The following is a 19,927-nucleotide window of genomic DNA, read 5'->3' as shown; positions in this document are numbered from 1 at the left end:
CAAATTCTTGAACAAATATTTTACTAGACCCCTACTATCCATGACAGGCATTTCATCAAACATTTCACAATTATGCATTCTACAGGTTTAAACAACATATCTGAGCATAGGGGTCTTATGTTTATCTGAGAATCACTAAGAAGCATTGGTGCCTTATCTCATTAGTTGCATTATCATCTATTAGGTCATATATTCATTGATAATTCATTTACAAATTAAAAGATGATGAAAACCATACATTTTCACTGTCATAAAACATATTCATAACCAACATATAAATAAAAAAAATAATTAGTATACAACAGCCATAAGTGCCACATATGAAACAGTACATTTGCTCATAAAATACCAAGGAAAGGAACTGTAGTGCCCCGCTCTAGTTGACTGACAGCGATATCAGATTTAGCCCTAAGGCCCAAACTTTATTATTTGAGGACCTCAGGTTCAGGATCTGAACACATGACTCTATTATTATTGGTTGTGATATTAGTGGTTGTGATGTTATGTATGATCTCCATTGATATTATGATGAAGATAGCATTAATGGTTATGCATGTTCTCTGTTGATTTTATGATGATTGTGGCATGAATGGTTATGTTTCTTATCTATTTGATGTTATGATGTTGATAGCTTTGATGGATATGTATGCCTCCATTAATGTTTTGATGATGATAGCCATGATGGATGTGTCCCCTATGTTACCTACTTGCAGTAGTTTTGGTTCACAATGAACAATGTTGTGAATGGCCAGGTGATGGTAATGATGCTATTATGACAATGACTAACACTGTGAAACCTTGTTACTGATTATTATTGAGTATGGCAGGAAACCACCAGAGGCACTCACACATGACGAGTTTACGACACCTGGTTTGATGAAAATTTATATTATTTTATCTTTGAAATTCTAAGTCGATTTTGAAACCTGCTATATATGTTTATCTATATTCTGATGAGGTGTTAGTGGTTGCAGGCACAGATTAGTTGCTTGGCCGAATGACTCACATGTGGTTGATGGGGTTGTACAAGTGGATGGAACTACATGGGAGGGGTGGGAAAGTGTCCCTGATCTCACACACTAGCACTCCCACCGTGACTTGGGCTGGAAAGGTTGAAACACCTTCGCCTTGAAGATCACGATGCCATGAGGGCAGGTCCCAAAATTGGGTGACTCATGAGGATTTTACCAGGGGCACGCATCAAGGCGGATTCCTTGATCCCTGACACCATTAGTCTCACTATAGCAAGCAACATAAGAGATGATAGTGGTCTATGACGTTGCACCTATACTTTCCCCCTCGTAGTCAATGAATTCTTGAAGGACAAGTGGTGTGGCACCCTTGGAACTTCAAGGGAATTTCTTGAAGGGCACGACCAACTTGGCACCCTTGGCATCACAAATAAACTATTAGGCGTGGCACCCTTGGAGCTAGAAGGGAAGTTCTTGAAGGGCACGACCAAACTTGGCACCCTTGGAATCATTAAAAATAAATTAATTGATAAATATAATCAAGAAATGAAAACTAGGTAAATTTACATCAAGGGTAAATGATGTTAGAAACCGAGGTAATTAAATAAAAAATAAAACTTGGGTTAAGAGGATCATAGGAAGAAATAAAATAGATTACCTTAAAAACTCTGCCCTTCCCATGTTGGAAAATATTAGGTAGATTATGTAGTTTAATTAGGTAAAAAGGGAAAGAGGGACATAATTGTAAGGATAAAGGTTAATCCTAAACTAGTTAAACCTAATTAAGAGAAGAGGAAGGTGAATTAAAATAAGAATAATAAATTAAATTTAGAGAAATGTAGAGAACCTCCATGTGACAACAACCAACATAAGAATATCCATCTAAGAGATAACTTGAGTTAAATTAGGGAGTAGATAGGGGATCAAATCTTGACTCATTAATTGACTTTAGTAATGAACACAAATTAAGGAATAAAAGGGGGATCAAGAGGCAACTAGGAGAAGAAATAGGAATCTTGTTGAGGTGAGGAAAATATTAGTTTTAAATTAAAATTTAAGTAAATAATTTTGGGAGACCTTTGATGAGAGAGTGACACATGGGTGGGTGAATAATCAAACTATTGAATTATAAAAAAATAATTAATTATGCATGACATGCCAAGTGTCACCTATGAGGACTCCTATAAAAGAAGGGGCAAGCCATGGGAAAAATGACTTTTTTGAACCCTATGGTTGGATGGATGAGTCTATGTCAGAGCAGTGATTACGGAACTATAGTGAGTTTGGTGAGGTAGAGGATTTTAGAGAGGGGACTCTTGAGCCAAGGAGTGCTCTCCTCTACCAGCTATTGCATTCCTCCATTGTACAATCCCATTGCAGCTCGGGGGTCCGCGGGGAAGAAGAGTACCCAAGGAGTAGGCTGGGAGGTTAACCGGTGGGTCATCGCATTCGGATCAAGTACATCGTCATTCACGCTCGGAGGTGACCGACAACAAGGGAAGACAAGTAACGACAAATCAAGTGGAGTCTCGTCTTCTGGTGAACGGTACATGTGTGTTGCAATATTATTTTGTATGATTTATTTATGGCCTTAGTTAAATATATGTCAATTTTATGATATGTATGGTGAAATGAGATTAGGAATGTGTTAGACAGTTGCTGAATTAATTTGAATTCCCAATGTTTTTCTCTTCTGGTTGTATTTTATTGTGAATTGTATATATATATATATATATATATATATATATATATATATATATATATATATATATATATATATATATATATATATATAGTATAGAACTGGTCCTTACACTTGGTATCAGACCTATGTTCAACCCTTGAGACCTATCAGCCCATGCATGCATGACTAGTTTGTATGAAGATCTCAGATCCTGTATTTTCATGAGCAGAAGGAGGCAAGCAGCCGAAAAGGTTTTCTGAGAACATATTTGCCAGCTCTTCCTGTAGAGATTCATTAATATTATTCGAACTGACCTGAATAAAATTGACGAGTTCCAGTGGAGTCTGCCGTTTTATTTCTTTCTCTCTTACATTCTTTGCAGGATCTAAGAAATCAAACACTTGACAGTGGAGACTCAACTTCTTCGAAAAGAGGTTCAGTCTTTCAAAGGCAACAACTTCTTTGAATGCTGGCAGATTTTCCATAGCGTAAAAAAAAAAAAAAAAAAAAAACCTCCATTAGCAGTGGTAATAGTTGTGCTTCCTGGAGACTTTTCCCTCCCAAGCAGCATTCGAACTGCAGCCTGATGATGCGGCCCCGCCAAGGAAAAACTGATCCTAGGAACATGGTTTATGGCTATTTTAGATACTGAATGTTTTGATCCCGATCCAGAATTCCAAGAATTTGTGGAATTCCCTGCCGATACAACCACTTTGGCCCTGGATGCATTCGCGGGATTCGTCGTCGACCCCGGGCTTTCATTGCTTTCAGACTTCAAAGTCTTGCGACTGGACCGCTTGCCAATAATTTTATTAAACATTCCTAGAGAATTCTCTTGTACCAAATCCTCCTCAATGTTTGAGATATTAGAATTCACTCTTTGTCGAGCATAACAGATCAATCAATATAACAAATACCTACAATCTGTTGTGTTCGAGAGCGACAAACTTTATTCTTTTCACCTCGGCCGATGGATTGGAGCATCTTGATCTGAACAACAGAGAACCACATAGCTGAACGCAATAATAGTAGCAATAATCTCTGCAGAGTGCAACTCCTCGGATGAAAATCAGGGTTTCCAATGTCCCCGGAAATAAACCTCACTCGTATAAATCACTTCACGACCCCATCAAAAACTGACCTTTTCGCCCAATCTAAAAGCCCACGGTCAAACATCGAAGTCGCTACGGAGTTATAGAGAAAACGAAATGCAAACCCTGGGTTTCTAAAAAATAAACAAACCCCAACATAGTTTAAATGGGCATTTCACACTAAATTTTAGACATGTGAGAACTGAATTTAACGAATTCTTTGCAACGAAAGGAGAAAATCCTGAACAAAATTAAAAAACGATAAAGATTTTGGGAAAAGAGAAAAACCTGAAGATTAGACGCTTGTTTTTAAAAAAATGAGCAATCACATGTGAATAGAGAGGGTTTTATGGGCCTGGTTTTGTGTGCATAATTTCTTATGAAAGCGTTATGCCCTGGAGCGTTGAAGCTCATTGAACATTGCAACAAGAGATCAAGAGTGTGGGATATAAAACCGCAACAGTATTTTTGTGCCGTGTTTTTCTATATTCAGAGGTGTTGTGTGGTGAATATCTCTGGATTTTATCTCGAATGCGTCATTTTTCCAGACACAGAAGCTCAGCGGAAACCCTCAACGCTTTAAGGGCCATAAATTTGCTCAGTTTTAAAAATTGTTTGATTTCCCAGGTTTGAATATTTTTTTTGTTATCGGAATTGGCTTTGCCTTATGAGTAGCATGTTCTTGGTTTTGTGTTTGGCGCTTATTGATTCAGGTATGTATTATTTCCAGTCCTTTTATCAGCATAGGCGGAATGTTCTGTATTTTATATTTTGGGGCCATACACATGGAACCGTTGTCATTACCATGCTTTATAGATAATGTCTCTCTGAATTTGATTTTATAGGCTTTTGCCTCCTACGCAGATTTTTAAGGAAAATTCAAAGATCTTTAGCCAATTTTTGTTGTTGTGATCTTGAATTTCTTAAAAAATTAATGGATTCATTTTCTAAATTCCTGATTCCTCAAAGGCTGAAGGGCCCGATAGTTTTGGCTTTGTAATAGGAAATGGACGAATAGTTTGTAGGTGTTTGGATTTTGACTCTCTACATATATGGAAGTTGATCAGAATTTCTTTCTATTGTGATCTTTCCAGCCAGGTTTACCCACTTTTGGAATCTCCTGGGACATTGATTGTGATTTAAAGCGTTTTTGTATAAAGGTTTTTTTTTTGGGCCAAACAAAAAAAAAATCCATCTCAACTGAGATTACCGAGCATTGCGAGAATTCAAAACTTTGTCAAAGAAATTAATGCAATTTTTGATGTGTCAACTTTCTCAATTTAGGGGCTATATTTAAGATCTCAGAATTACATCGCTTGTCATGTTTTAGGAACATTTACGTTTTCTTTCCATTTCTTTATAAACGAGTCGATGATGATTTCTGTCCTTTCTGTTGTTTGTCATAGCGTATAGTTTTTTGCATCCAAGAAATCGCTCCCCTACATGGGATATGCATTTATTTTAAAATGTTGTGACCTGAAGTTGGGTAAGCTTTGGGTAGAGCATTTCTAAATCAGCTCGACCTTTAGAAATTTGTGAAAAACAAAAATAAAGCAATGTGACATGTTTGGAAATAGAGAAACAAATGCAAATATGTTTCTTATGGCATGACACAAGCATGAAGTATCCCTCAGAAGCACACATGCTATAAATTGCTGCGTCTAAATTCCATAAGAGATGCACGACCATTTCTGTTTCTGATAGACCTCACTTCCCATTAAATTAAGTGGAGCTAGCAATGTAAATCTCCAAGCTACTAATTGACTGTTCTCATGGAATTTCGATATGATTATTTAGTCCTTCATCTTTTCTATTAGATTTTGACCTGTGTTCTGTCAAAACCAAACATTGAGTACCTAATCAGGTTTCCAGCCTGAAATATATTTATTTAAAAGAACCAATTTACGCACAAGAATAGCGAATGCAGATCCCGAAATTTCATAATCAAAGGGACACCATCGTGGCAACACTTCTATGCAAAGGGGTGCTTAAAAAATTGGTTCAGTTCCTTTCTGTACCCACGCAATTCACCATACTCTGTTACACATAGTCTTCTCTATGCAGATCCAGAGTAGTACGCACAAAGCAGCCTGTTTATTTCTACCTTTTGTACAAGATGGGCCTGTGATCACGTCATTTTGCCTCCTCTTTAAGGAACTGATATGTTTTCCTTTGTTCTTCATTTTCCCAAGCAGTGCCATATATTCATTGTAGCATCTGCGTCTTTTCATCACCTCTCCAATAAGCCCCAGCCACAGATTCAAGTTCGATGGCTTTCTTGTTAAGTTGGCTAGTGCTTTCAACATGTGGCTCTGCACAAAGGTCCCACCATTCATATCCAATATGATAGATAGTGATGGGTTCTGATTTGATACTGTCTAAAATCTCCAATTTGAAAGGTTCATTAATAGCCTTTATTCGTTGTTCAGCTTCCTCCCTAGAAACCTCTTCCCTCATAAGAGGTAAGTTTCGACGTATAATGTGATCCATTTCTTTCTTTATTTTCTTGAGATTTTTGTTTGTTAAAGGCTGCATATCAAAATCAGAGTAAAATCCCCTTTCAATCCATGGACCTATTGTGACCTTCGCATCTGGAAAAAACTTTTTGGACAGCCATGACCAGAACATGAGCACTCGTGTGGCGAATGCAAAGAAGCATCTTAGAGCTCTCGTTAGTAGGCAAAACAATCGACTTAAAGTCATCGTCCGCTTGAATCTTAGGCGCAGCTTCCTGAGGTACCGCTAGTGAGGCAAAAGCTACGACCCTTTTAGGCCTTATACAGTCACCTTTCAAAACCCTAGACCCGTATGGGTTTTCCAAAACCACTCCGCTGTGATAGCGGGATCCTACCCACGCTGACGATTTTGAATTCAAAAGCATTTTCCCGAACATACCAAGTTCTAAATACCAACCTAAGATATAGTTAACTAGGAATAGTATAGGATATACCCAATAGAGAAATGGATAAGTATAAATAACATTTTTAAGTATGCAAGCAAATTAAAATATTGGTGTTTGGAGGTTTACAAATTTTTGAATTTATGTTTTGTTATCTGTGTATATTCATATATCTTCAATGCTTAATTTTTATTTGTGACTAGTATTGTTTAGGTGTAGAATATGTCAACTCTTTTTTATATTTCTGTTTGTTTTTTTGTTAGTAGAATATTATATTTTCCTTGTTAATAAAATGTTGTATTTTATAAGTTGTTAAAATCTGGTTATATCAATATTACGAAGAATAGGAAAATTGTAGTTGTTTTTCCAATGGGGAATCAACCTAGACAATTGCCTTGGTTTAAACCCCAAAAAGTGATAGATAACCTATTAACTACCATTTAAGAGGTTGTTATATTTGTCTTTCATCCAATGTGAGAATTATTATAAGACTGATCACAATTAGCTTATATTTGGAACATATAGACCTTGTTGGTACAAAAAGTACTTTCATTAGCTCCTAGTCAATTTGAACTTATAATCTCTAGAAGATTAAGGATTGAAGGGGAGCTAAATTATTAGTTGAGTTAGAGGGGAATCTCAATATCTTATTATATGTTTCATTTTGTTTCTTATTGATAATGTTTTAGTTTATTATTATTGGTTCCCACCATAGGAAGGGTATTATAAAATATATTTCATCTTTAAATTTTCATTACCATCAGGCTCTTTAATGAATGACGTTGAAGATTTAAACTTGGCCAATGCTTCATTTCCAATGCATTTACATTATTTAAAGCTTTTATTTGTCATACAAATGAATACCTTGTATTTTCAATTATATTAGAAAATTTTTAATGATAAGACTAATTTGAGTCTTGTTGATGATTCAAAAGGAAAGTCAAAATAATTGTGAACAATCCAGTGTTTAGGAGTTAATATTGATACAATAAATGATTGTTTGTTCACTTGGATCATTGCATCTCAAAGGTATTCATGCACTATTCTTCTTTTCCACAGTCGTTTAAAAATAACTGTGAGTGATTAAATGGCCACAAATGCAATGTTGATTCAATAAACATAATGCTTGTGCATTGCAATCCTTCCAATACAAAGACCCCTACATGTGTTGATTAAGGTATTTCTAATAGGCACTAGTGAAACCTTGATGTATATGATTTCTATCTTATGTGAAGCCTTACATCTTATTCCTTACATCTTTTTTTTTAACAAGATCGGGTACTTATATATTATAAAAACTACGAGGAACCAAGTCTTGTTACATATGGAAGGAGAAATGAGGAAGGAGAGATCCAAAATGGGTTCACAGACCTAGACTCCTTGTTGGAAGACTTGAGAAGAACATATTGAAATATAAAACGACTATATTGCCATACATACAGACTTGCAAGAGGACAAAATTTACAAGACATAAGACAGATTGCTAATGCTGGTTAACAGAGTCATCGATCTGAGGTTCTTTCTTTACACTGACTCTCGTCGAGGTCTCAGCTTGCATACTCTGAGTGATAGATTTGATGTGAGTGATTGCTTCCTCCATTTGGTTACATTTTTCCTTTAAACCTTCTATCTCTGCTTTTTGTTTTTCCAACTTTTTTCTCTTTGATTTGCTATCTGCTTGATATTCCTCTTTGAGATCATTGAAATGCTTGATGAATCTGGCTGTCATAAAACAATGGGCTTTACATAACTTGCAACTTCTATTTGTGATCACTCGATCCAGAGGATTCTTGGCTTGATCACTGTTTTCTGGATTCGCAGCCATATCAGGAATGCTTTTGGGGGAGAGGATGCGATAAAGGAGCAGGGAGAAGAAGCTGCGGGAATAAAGAAGGAAAGGGAGACAGGAAGAAAATGAGAATAATAACTAGAGGCGGGCACGGACCAGAGAAGAGACCACGTAGATATAAAACAACCGAGCACTGTGATTAACCAAAATAAAGGACCTCTGGTTAGCAAAGAATAGAAACAAAGCCTGGAGATTACAGAAGTTACCCCAGGAGACTTTTGAAGATGGTCTCTCAGCTATGCTGGACTGATTGCGACCACGATTGATACAGGACTCCTGGTGCTGGTTACCAAATGCCAATCTCTTACTCTTCTTCGAATGAGAGAGTGGAGTTCTGATATGCACATAGAGGGAGAGGTTCGGAGATATATAAGGCGAAGAGGGAGGCTGAGCAAACAGATAAGACGAGATATTCTCATAGATCTGGCCAGGCTTGGGATCATACTTAGGATCTTTGATGCAGTCTATAGGGATTTTGAAAGGACTCCTACCTAATTTCTGCTTGAGAGAGTCACGGGAAGCCCGAGGGGTCAAGGTCCCATAATCGATCCAAGTTGTATGTGCGACAAGCGAGGAGAAGGAAGGAACGAAGTCTAAGATGAGGCAGACTGCATGCGACTTGTCAAATTTGGGGCAGAGAGCACAAGAGGAGATATGATGACTGAGGAGACTAGAGTTCGAAGACATACTGGTATGACTAATATTCAGAGGATTTGAAAGGCAGCTGAGCCAACTACGGGATTGATTTTTCATAGATGGACTCATTTTCCTGGACTTGACCATTCTGTCTGTTGGAGGCCTTGGTGGCATAGGAATCATCTTATGTATTGTTATCTCTTAGGACATGTTTGAAAGTTGTGTCCCCCATATTTATGATGTTTTCCAAAATCCTGAACTTTATATTATTGAGGGCCACTTTTTTAAACTTTGCCCCGAAGCCAAGGCTGCAATAACGATGGCCGGGTCTCCCAGGATGATTGGATTCCTAATTCTCAACCGTTTCAGGATGATTGAACCTAGGAGAAGGCTGTAACCTTTTTCCATGTTATTTGACATTTGCCCCAATCCCCATTCATAAATTACAAGAATTTTGCCTTGGTGATCCTTTATAATTCCCCCTACTCCAGCTTTCCTCGAATTGTTTTTAGAGGCTACGTCAAAATGCAGAGTGGGATGATTCTGACCTAGAATCCATTGACTTACTTCTTACTTGGTACCTCTGAGCTTCCAGTGAATCCTTATCGTGTATGCTTTGGGTTGAAATTGGTTTTCATTAATGTAACTGATGCAAAATTTGTTGTACCAATCAATCTCTTATTTGTGCCAGCTTGATTGATCTGGGAGAGCGACGAAATTAGCACTTATTGTTTATGATATGAGCGCTATAGTTTTTGCCAGAATGCAGGCTGGGTTTGGCTTCTTGTTATTGAAAATACAATTGTTCCGAGTGAGCCAGATTTGCCAACTGAGAGTAGCTGGGATGCATTTCCACAAGCGGGTGATGTTGCTTTTGCCTTTCTTAGGAAAAGGATAACATTTCACCCAATTTTTTTGGAGAGAGGAGAGCTGATCAAAAGTCCCTCAAATTTCCATTGGTATGATGATCTGATTCCAGCAGCTTTGAGCAAGAGGAAAGAGAAAGAAGAGGTGATGACTACTTTCCTCCTCAGCACGACAGAAGCAGTAGATTGAGGGGCCCAGAATCCCTCTTTTCCTAAGATTCTCAGCTGTGAGAATCTTTCCTTTAAGGAGAGTCCAATTAAAATGTTTGATCTTTGGTAGGCACTCTGATTTCCATACAATTGTGTAGAGGTTCCATTTGGCTGTTGAAGTAGATTCCTGAAGAATTTTGTATCCCTCTTTGATAGTAAATTTTCCTTCGCTGGGATCCCATATGTACCTATCTTCAGCTCCTATGTTGGTGGGGGCGGAGCCTGAGAGAGAGACCTTAAGATTGGTCCAATGATCTCTGAGTTGATTGGGAATTTGGAGGTCCTTCCAATCTTGCCAGATGTTGTGATCCCATATCAAGATATCAAACAAGGATGTTAAATTTTTAGCTTCCATCCACATTTGCAGAGGTCTGAAGTCTTGAAGGAGGTTTCTTGGTTTGTCACCCATGATTCTATCTGACCAGATATTTGTATCCTTACCATTTCCAGGCACTTTGGAAATGTTGTCTCTGAATTGAGGTAGGACTTTTTTGATGAGCTTCCATACAGGAGTGCAAGGTCTTTCAGCTATTGTTTCGGAGAGGAGATTAGAATTCGATCCATTAAGATATTTTCTTTTCATGACCTCCACCCACCAAGAGCCTTTGCCTATGAGGATTCTCCAGATCAACTTGAAACCCATAGCACGGTTGGAGAGGCTCGGGATTTTAATGGCTAGTCCTCCCTTTTCAAATAGAAGAATTACTTGATCCCATTTGACAAGACTGAATTTTTTAGACTCTTGCTTTCCTCCCTGCCAGAGGAAGCTTCTCATAATTAGTTCCATATGCTTATGAATGTTGGCTGAAGCTAAAGTAACCGCATATTGATAGATGGGGAGAGCAGAGAGGATAGCCTTAATGAGGGTTGATCTGCCAGCCAAATTTAGCCAAGACACTCCCCAACTTTGAAGGAGACCTCTTATCTTTTCTATATGTTTGGCCCAAATCTCAGCCTTGACTGTTTCTTTGGCTAAAGGCAGGCTCAGATAAGAGAAGTAGCTCCAATTCCTTTGCACTGGAATGTCCAGTATCGAGGATATTTTTTGCCTGATTTGGATAGAAACATTCCAAGTATATATCTTGCATTTTTTGTTATTCAGCTTCCCTCCTGAGGCTGCTAGGAAGGCATCCAAAACTTTCTTGAATATTTTTGCCATTAGACTTGAGTCTCCCCCAATGAGGAGGGTGTCATCCGTAAAGAGCGAATGGTTAATTTCTTTGGTCCCTCTCTCTATACCAATTCCAGTGATCTCTTTTTGCTTGCGTAGATTTTCTAAGTGAATGCTCAAGGTTTCCGCCATTAAGATGTATAAGAAGGGAGAGAGAGGGTAGCCTTGCCTCAGTCCCCTAGTTCTTCTAAAGTAACTGGTTGGGCGACCATTGATCAGGGGAGTGGTCCAGGGATTTGAGATACACCCATTTATGATGCTTATAAAAAAATTTGAGATCCCGAATTTTTTGAGAACTGCTGTTAGGAAGTGGTGATCAACTATGTCAAAAGCGTTTGCCATGTCTAATTTGATTATCATGCCTCGTTCTTTCCTGTTGATGCTGTTGTGGATTGCTTCTTGTATCAGAATTACGTTATCTGTGATTTGCCTATTAGGAACAAATCCCCCTTGATTCTCTGAGATCAGATGAGGAAGGATCGCTTTAAGCCTATTGGCTAAAATTTTGGACGATCTTGTAAGAGACATTGCATAGGGAGATTCGCCGAAAGCGGTCAAATGAAAGGGGGTTAACGTCCTTAGGGATGAGAGTGAGGTGTGAGGATTTGGTGTTTTCTCCCATCTTGTAATTTTTGAAGACATTTTTTACCATCCGCACAAAATCTTTTTTTATTATATCCCAGTGATTTCGGAAGAAGGTGACTGTGAAACCATCAGAGCTCGGGGCCTTATCCTGCTGCATACTGAAGGTTGCCAATCTAATTTCCTCTTCTGAAATGTCCTGGTCCAGATCTCTATTTTGTGAGTCTGTAATTTTACTCTCGACAGCACTGAGAAAATCAGAGCTGTCCGACTGTTGAGGGGCTGCAGTAAGAAGAGATTTAAAATGACTAAAAGCTGCCTCTTTAATTCCTTCTTGATCGCTGATCTCTTTTCCATCTGCCACTATTTTGTCTATCTGATTTCCGGCGCGCCTGAGCTTTATGTTATTTTGGAAGAAAGAGGTATTTTTGTCTCCAGCCCTCAGTTGTTCCTCTTCCTTAACTCTGTTTTGTCTGTATAGTTCCCTGTACATTTCCTTTTCGTGGATTATGTCTTCACTTGTGTAATGGCTGTTCTCTTTTTCTTGATTCCACTGCTCCATCTGCATGTGAAGATCTGCTATTTTTTTGTTTTCCATAGCTGCGTTTTCCTTAGGCCACTTTTGATGACTGATCTTAGAGATTTTAATTTGTTTTCCCAGATGTAATGGGGCGATCCAAATACTTCCTTGGCCCACTGTTTTTGTATGAGGATGCGGAAATCTTCTTTGAAATCCCAGATTTTATTATATTTGAAGGGGAGAGGCCCCAAGTTTCTTCCTTTGTCCAGACTCAAAACCACAGGTTTGAGATCAGAAGCTGAAGCTTGAATAATTTTGCTTTTAATTGATGAGAAGCTTGTTGCGATTCTTTCCTAAACGAGAAATCTATCTAACCTCTCTTTGATATTGTGGCTGCTAGTTCTTCTGTTACTCCATGTGTATTTCTCGTTAGAAGGGGGGATGTCAATAAGATTATAGGTCTGGATTATAGTTTCCAGCGAGTCCCTTGAGGGGTCCGCGTGAAAGTTTCCTCCTAGCTTTTTGTCCACATTTCTTATTAAATTCAAATCTCCTCCCAAAATTATGCTTCTGTGATGTGCGGACTGTAAATCTAAGATTAATGAGTCCTAGCAGAGGGCTTTATCCCTATAATGGTTTGGGGCATAGATGTTGTATATAGTGAAAACTTCTTGAGAGACTTTGTTTTTTAAATCTATTCTTATCCACCAATTACAAGAATGGATATTGGTGTGGTCCCATTTATTCTTGTTCCAAAGAGTTCCTATACCTGCTGAGGCACCTTCTGAACCTGTTGAGTATCCTATAAATTTTTTGAATCTTTTGGCTTGTTTTTGAAAATCTTGTTCTGAGATTTTGGTCTCCTGGATGAGGAGAAGGTCTGGCTGCTCGTGATTTATTAAATCGCGGACTGAATTTATTTTTAAGGATGAGCCCATCCCCCTACAGTTCCAAGAGACCAAGATCATCATTTACCAATTTTTAAATGGGTCCCGTTCCTCTCCTTTGTTTTTTCCCTGCTTCCTTTCTTCCTGTCTAGATAGGAATCCATTGGTTGCTGTGCTCCCGTGGCCATCTCTTTCACTGTTGTTTCATCCCTGAGTTCTTTATTTGACTTTCTACCTGCTTTTCTCGGGGGGTCTGAGGGTAGGCTAGCTTCTTTCGATTTATTTCTAGTGAGGATTCTCTCTATAGTTGGGGGAGGAGAGGGCAGAGGTATCGAGGGGGAGGAGATGACAGCTAAAGTGTTGTCACGGGGGGAAGGAGGAGGGGAAACGGGGTATTCAACTGCCAAAGATTCAAAGGGGTTGGAGGAGGAGGGAGAAGAGGGGGCTGAGCTAGGAGGGGGAGGAGGGGGGATTTCCGGGAGGGGCTTAGAGCTAGGCCCTTGAGAGGAGGAAGGTTTTTTCTTTTTTACTTGTTCCCAGGGGCCATCTGGAGATTCTTCATTTTCAATAGATTCATTTAATTTTGACTTACTACATCTATTTGCAAAATTTCCATATTCATGGCATACCTTGCATTTGAAGGGTAGCTGCTCGTAGTCTAGCTATTGGATGTGCGTCCATTCATCGACCTTGATCTTGATAGCTTCTGGCAGGCCTTTCGCGAGATCTACTTCTACGCATATCCTGGCACACGCATGCACATTCTCCCTTGGCTCAGATATGTCGATGTATTTGCCGACTGCATTCCCTATTGCCTTTACTGATTCATCTCCCCGACAATGGAGCGACAGATGTGGAAGACAGACCCAAACCAGAACTGCATTTGGAATGCCCATTTTTGGATCGAAGTCTGGTGACCATCTGTTCAGATAAAGGCCTCTTGAATCCATAAAACAAGGGCCGTTTCTGAATATGAGGTTCCTGTCTTCTTTTGTTTCAAATAGAAATGTGTAATAGCCCCTTCCACAGAATCTGATGGCTATTTTCCCTTATATCATCACGTTCCAGTTGTGTTCCACCCATTTCGGCATAGATCTTGGAGAGGGACAAAGACCAGTGAACTGACCTACGAGGCCTCTTTCAACGAGGATGATTGCTAACTTCCTTGGTAGGGATGGAGGGACCTCAGGGATTTCATCAAGTTTCTTGAAAAACTTTGTCACTGAAGGACGAGTTCTTGATGTAGCATTGTCAGGGATTAACGAAGCAAACAACTTCTCATAGTTTTCAGGATCTGGAGGGGGGGTTCATGCCTAGCCATTCAAGAATTGAATAGCTAGTGTGCAGAAGGTCGATGGGACAAGAAAAGAGGCTATGGGCCCCAACGCGGGACCGGGCAGGAGGCCCGAGGCCGTGAAGGCTAAGTGCACAGGAAAGAGAGGGGGTGATGGGATTAGCGGTGACCCTGCCAGGCAGGGGCCTGGGGCTCAGAACCAGGAAAGCGTAGGAGAAAAAATTTGAATCGCCTCCAGAAGAGCTCCGTCGACAGCAACCTTGTTCTATGCAGTCATTCCTTACATCTTATTGAGCAAGGTGAATAGAGTTTTATTTTCTTTGAAAATTTTCATCCAACTACTAGAGACCAAACCCTAAGGTTGCTTGTTCTTTTCTTGGCTCTTACATAGAATATTGGCCTTGGCATATTGAACTTTTCTTTCCTTGGATTTGCATATCAAAGCTATTTTTTTTTCCTTATATAAAATATTATAAGTCATAGGGTTCATCGAACTTGAACCTTAAGGTTAAGATTTGATGAACCTAAAAAAACAAAAAACAAAAAACAAAAAACAAAAAACAAAAAAAAAAACAAAAAACAAAAAACAAAAAACAAAAAACAAAAAACAAAAAACAAAAAACAAAAAACAAAAAAACAAAAAAAACAAAAAAATGAAGGGCATGCATCATGTGTGTCATTGTTGAGCTTCATCCTCAATCTTGCACATCTTATTTTCGACCTTCGTCTTCGATAGCACAATTTATCTACAGTGTTGACTCTTGTACATTCCTCACCATTGCAACACATTATGTTTTGTGTATTTTGTAATGCTTAGGCTCTGGAATCTACTCAAACCTCCCTTTGCTTGGTTTGACCCCTCCTATACAATGCATATTGTAAACTCTCTTCTTGGTTTATTACCTCCCTCCTCTCAAAAAAAATAAAAAAATATTGCTTGCAATGATAAATGGTATTTTATGTCATATTTCATTGTAAATTTTATATATGTGCTTGTGTGTGTGTGTGTGAATCATACATGGAGGACTTGTTAGAAACTAAAACATATGCACAATGATGATACAATTTCATCATGCATATGTATGATTCATCGATGATACGACTAGTACATGTAGAAATGGAAACAATTGTTTACGCACTAAAGCTTTGGAGACACTACCTTCTGAGAAGGAAGTTTGATCTTAGGAATAACCATTGTAGGCTACAACACATATTCACTCAAGGCCACTTAAATGAAAGACAAAGATGATGGTCTGAGCTAATTAGCGAATATGGTTTTGATATCACTTACATAAAAGGAACAATAAATAGGGTGGTTGATGCTTTAAGTATGAAGTATTAGATATTTTTAGTGATTACCTTAAAGATAAATTTGAGGGAGAAACTGCTTGATTTAAAATTTAAGACAAATTTGAGGGAGAAACTGCTTAATTTAAAATTTAAGACAAATTTGAGGGAAAAACTGCTTGATTTGCAATTTAAAGACACCTGGTACTAGGAGGTTAGCAAAAGTTTGAGGGAGGATGAAAGAAGGGTCCCAAAATATGAAGAATACTCCTTTGATAATGATGGGCTACTACGATTTCGGGAGAGGATATATGTACCACCGAATGAAGATATACGCCAGTTAATCTTGAATGAAGCACATCATGTAGTATACATGGCACACCATGGTGTTAAGAAAATGAGTGCGGACCTAAAACCATTCTTCTTTTGGAAAGGGATGAAGAAGGACATCGTAAACTTGGTAGCAATATGCTTAGAGTGTCAACGAGTAAAAGTTGAACACGGACATCCAACAGGATTATTGTAACCCATGAGATACCAAAATCAAAATGGGAATTTATATCAATGGACTTCATTGTAGGACTACCAGTGACCTCAAGAAGACATGATTCCATATTTGTAGTGGTGGACACGTTGACCAAGAGAGCCCATTTCATACTAGCTAAGACTACATAAAAGGCATCGGAAATAGCTAGAGATTTTATTGATGAGATTATGAGATTGAATGGAGTGCCTAGGAAGATCATATCTGATAGGGGAGCAGTGTTTACAGGAAGGTTTCAGACCAGTTCCCAAGAAGCCTTGGGAACCCAATTGAACTTCAGCACTAATTATCACCCTGAGACAGATGGGAAGATAGAAATGACTAATCAAATCCTCGTAGACATGCTTGGGATGTATGTGATGGACCAACAAAAGATATGGAAGAGTTCTTAACCCTCGTGGAATTTGCTTACAATTATAGTTATCAGAGTTCCATCAAGATGGCGCCATTTGTGTTCTTATACGGAAGACCTTGCAGAACACCTCTCAGTTGGGATTGACTAGAGGACTGAGCATTGGTGGACTAGGTTAAGCTCCAGTGGGACAATTATAGTCCCATTTCAATTACTAAGGAGGATGCCAAGGAGATGCATCACTATTTTAATTACATATTCCAACGACTTCGAGACGAAGTCTATGATTAAGAGGGGGTGTATGTAGTGCCCCACTCTAGTTGACTGACAGCGATATGAGATTTAGCCCTAAGGCCCACACTTTATTATTTGAGGACCTCAGGTTGAGGATCCGAACACATGACTCTATTATTATTGGTTGTGATATTAGTGGTTATGATGTTATGTATGATCTCCATTGATATTATGATGAAGATAGCATTAATGGTTATGCATGTTCTCTATTGATTTTATGATGATTGTGGCATGAATGGTTATGTTTGTTATCTATTTGATGTTATGATGTTGATAGCTTTGATGGATATGTATGCTTCCATTAATGTTATGATGATGATAGCCATGATGGATGTGTCCCCTATGTTACCTACTTGCAGTAGTTCTGGTTCACAATGAACAATGATGTGAATGACCAAGTGATGGTAATGATGCTATTATGACAATGAATAACACTGAGAAACCTTGTTATTGATTATTATTGAGTATGGTAGGAAACCACCAGAGGCACTCGCACATGACGAGTTTACGACACCTGGTTTGATGAAAATTTATATTATTTTATCTTTGAAATTCTAAGTCGATTTTGAAACCTGCTATATGTGTTTATCTATATTCTGATGAGGTGTTAGTGGTTGCAGGCATAGATTAGTTGCTTGGACGAATGACTCACATGTGGGTGATGGGGTTGTACAAGTGGATGGAACTACATGGGAGGGGTGGGACAGTGTCCCTGATCTCACACACTAGCACTCCCACCGTGACTTGGGCTGGAAAGGTTGAAACACCTTTGCCTTGAAGATCACGATGCCATCAGGGCAGGTCCCAAATTTGGGCCGCTCATGAGGATTTTACCTGGGGCGCACATCAAGGCGGATTCCTTGATCCCCGACACCATTAGTCTCACTATAGCAGGCAACATAAGAGATGATAGTGGTCTATGATGTTGCACCTATACTTTCCCCTCGTAGTCATTGAATGCTTGAAGGGCAAGTGGTGTGGCACCGTTGGAACTTAAAGGGAATTTCTTGAAGGGCATGACCAACTTGGCACCCTTGGCATCACACACAAACTATTAGGCGTGGCACCCTTGGAGTTGCAAGGGAAGTTCTTGAAGGGCACGACCAAACTTGGCAGCCTTTGAATAATTAAAAATAAATTAATTGATAAATATAATTAAGAAATGAAAACTAGGTAAATTTACATCAAGGGTAAATGATGTTAGAAACTGAGGTAATTAAATAAAAAATAAAACTTGGGTTAAGAGGATCATAGGAAGAAATAAAATAGATTACCTTAAAATCTCTACCCTTCCCATGTTGGAAAATATTAGGTAGATTATGTAGTTTAATTAGGTAAAAAGGGAAAGAGGGACATAATTGTAAGGATAAAGGTTAATCCTAAACTAGTTAAACCTAATTAAGAGAAGAGGAAGGTGAATTAAAATAAGAATAATAAATTAAATTTAGAGAAATGTAGAGAACCTCCATGTGTCAACAACCAACATAAGAATATCCATCTAAGAGATAACTTGAGTTAAATTAGGGAGTAGATAAGGGATCAAATCTTGACTCATTAATTGACTTTAGTAATGAACACAAATTAAGGAATAAAATGGGGATCAAGAGGCAACTAGGAGAAGAAATATCTTGTTGAGGTGAGGAAAATATTAGTTTTAAATTAAAATTTAAGTAAATAATTTTGGGAGACCCTTGATGAGAGAGTGACACATGGGTGTGTGAATAATCAAACTATTGAATTATAAAAAAGTAATTAATTATTCATGGCATGCCAAGTGTCACCTATGAGGAATCCTATAAAAGAAGGGGCAAGCCATGGGAGAAAGGACTTTTTTGAACCCTATGGTTGGATGGATGAGTCTGTGTCAGAGCAGTGATTACAGAATTATAGTGACTTTGGTGAGGTAAAGGATTTTAGAGAGGGGACTCTTGAGCCAAGGATTTCTCTCCTCTGCCAGCTATTGCATTCCTCCATTGTATAACCCCATTTCAGCTTGGGGGTCTGCGGGGAAGAAGAGTACCCAAGGAGTAGGTTGGGAGGTTAACCGGTGGGTCATTGCATTCGAATCAAGTACGACATCATTCATGCTCGGAGGTGACCGACAACAAGGGAAGACAAGTAACGGCAAATCAAGTGGAGTCTTGTCTTCTGGTGAACGGTACATGTGTGTTGCAATATTATTTTATATGATTTTTTTATGGCCTTAGTTAAATATATGTCAATTTTATGATATGTACGGTGAAATGAAATTAGGAATGTGTTAGACATTTGTTGAATTAATTTGAATTCCCAATGTTTTTCTCTTCTGGTTGTATTTTATTGTGAATTGTTTAAAAAAATATATATATATATATATATATATATATATATTAAAAAAGATATATAGTATAGAACTGGTCCTTACATGAACTCTTATTAATGAATGTAAAAGCCAACATGGTATGGGACTACCACGTTCCACCCGACCGTATATTGAATGAGCCAAGTCTCTCTTCAACTAATCACCCTCGGACCATATTCCCAGCATGAATGTGAGACTCATAACCGAAAATAAGATCTGAATGAGCATGGATGCCACCTGATTTTTCCACCTACACCGTGAGGAATTTTACTGCCTCTTAGTCCCTAGGCTTTACGACAACCCACTGTCTGATTTAGGGGTCACCAGGCCATGATTGAGGCATCACCTTCTAGGCTTTACCATATATCCCTCCATTCACCAATCAAGGATTTCTAGGCCCACTAAGGCACACAATACCCGGCTTTACCACAACCCACAGTCTGCTTCAG

This window comes from Pinus tabuliformis, chromosome 9, assembly GCF_031772625.1.
Source record: "Pinus tabuliformis cultivar Carrire ecotype Pingquan chromosome 9, CPIR1, whole genome shotgun sequence".
NCBI lineage: Eukaryota > Viridiplantae > Streptophyta > Pinopsida > Pinales > Pinaceae > Pinus > Pinus tabuliformis.
This window is presented reverse-complemented; position numbering follows the sequence as displayed.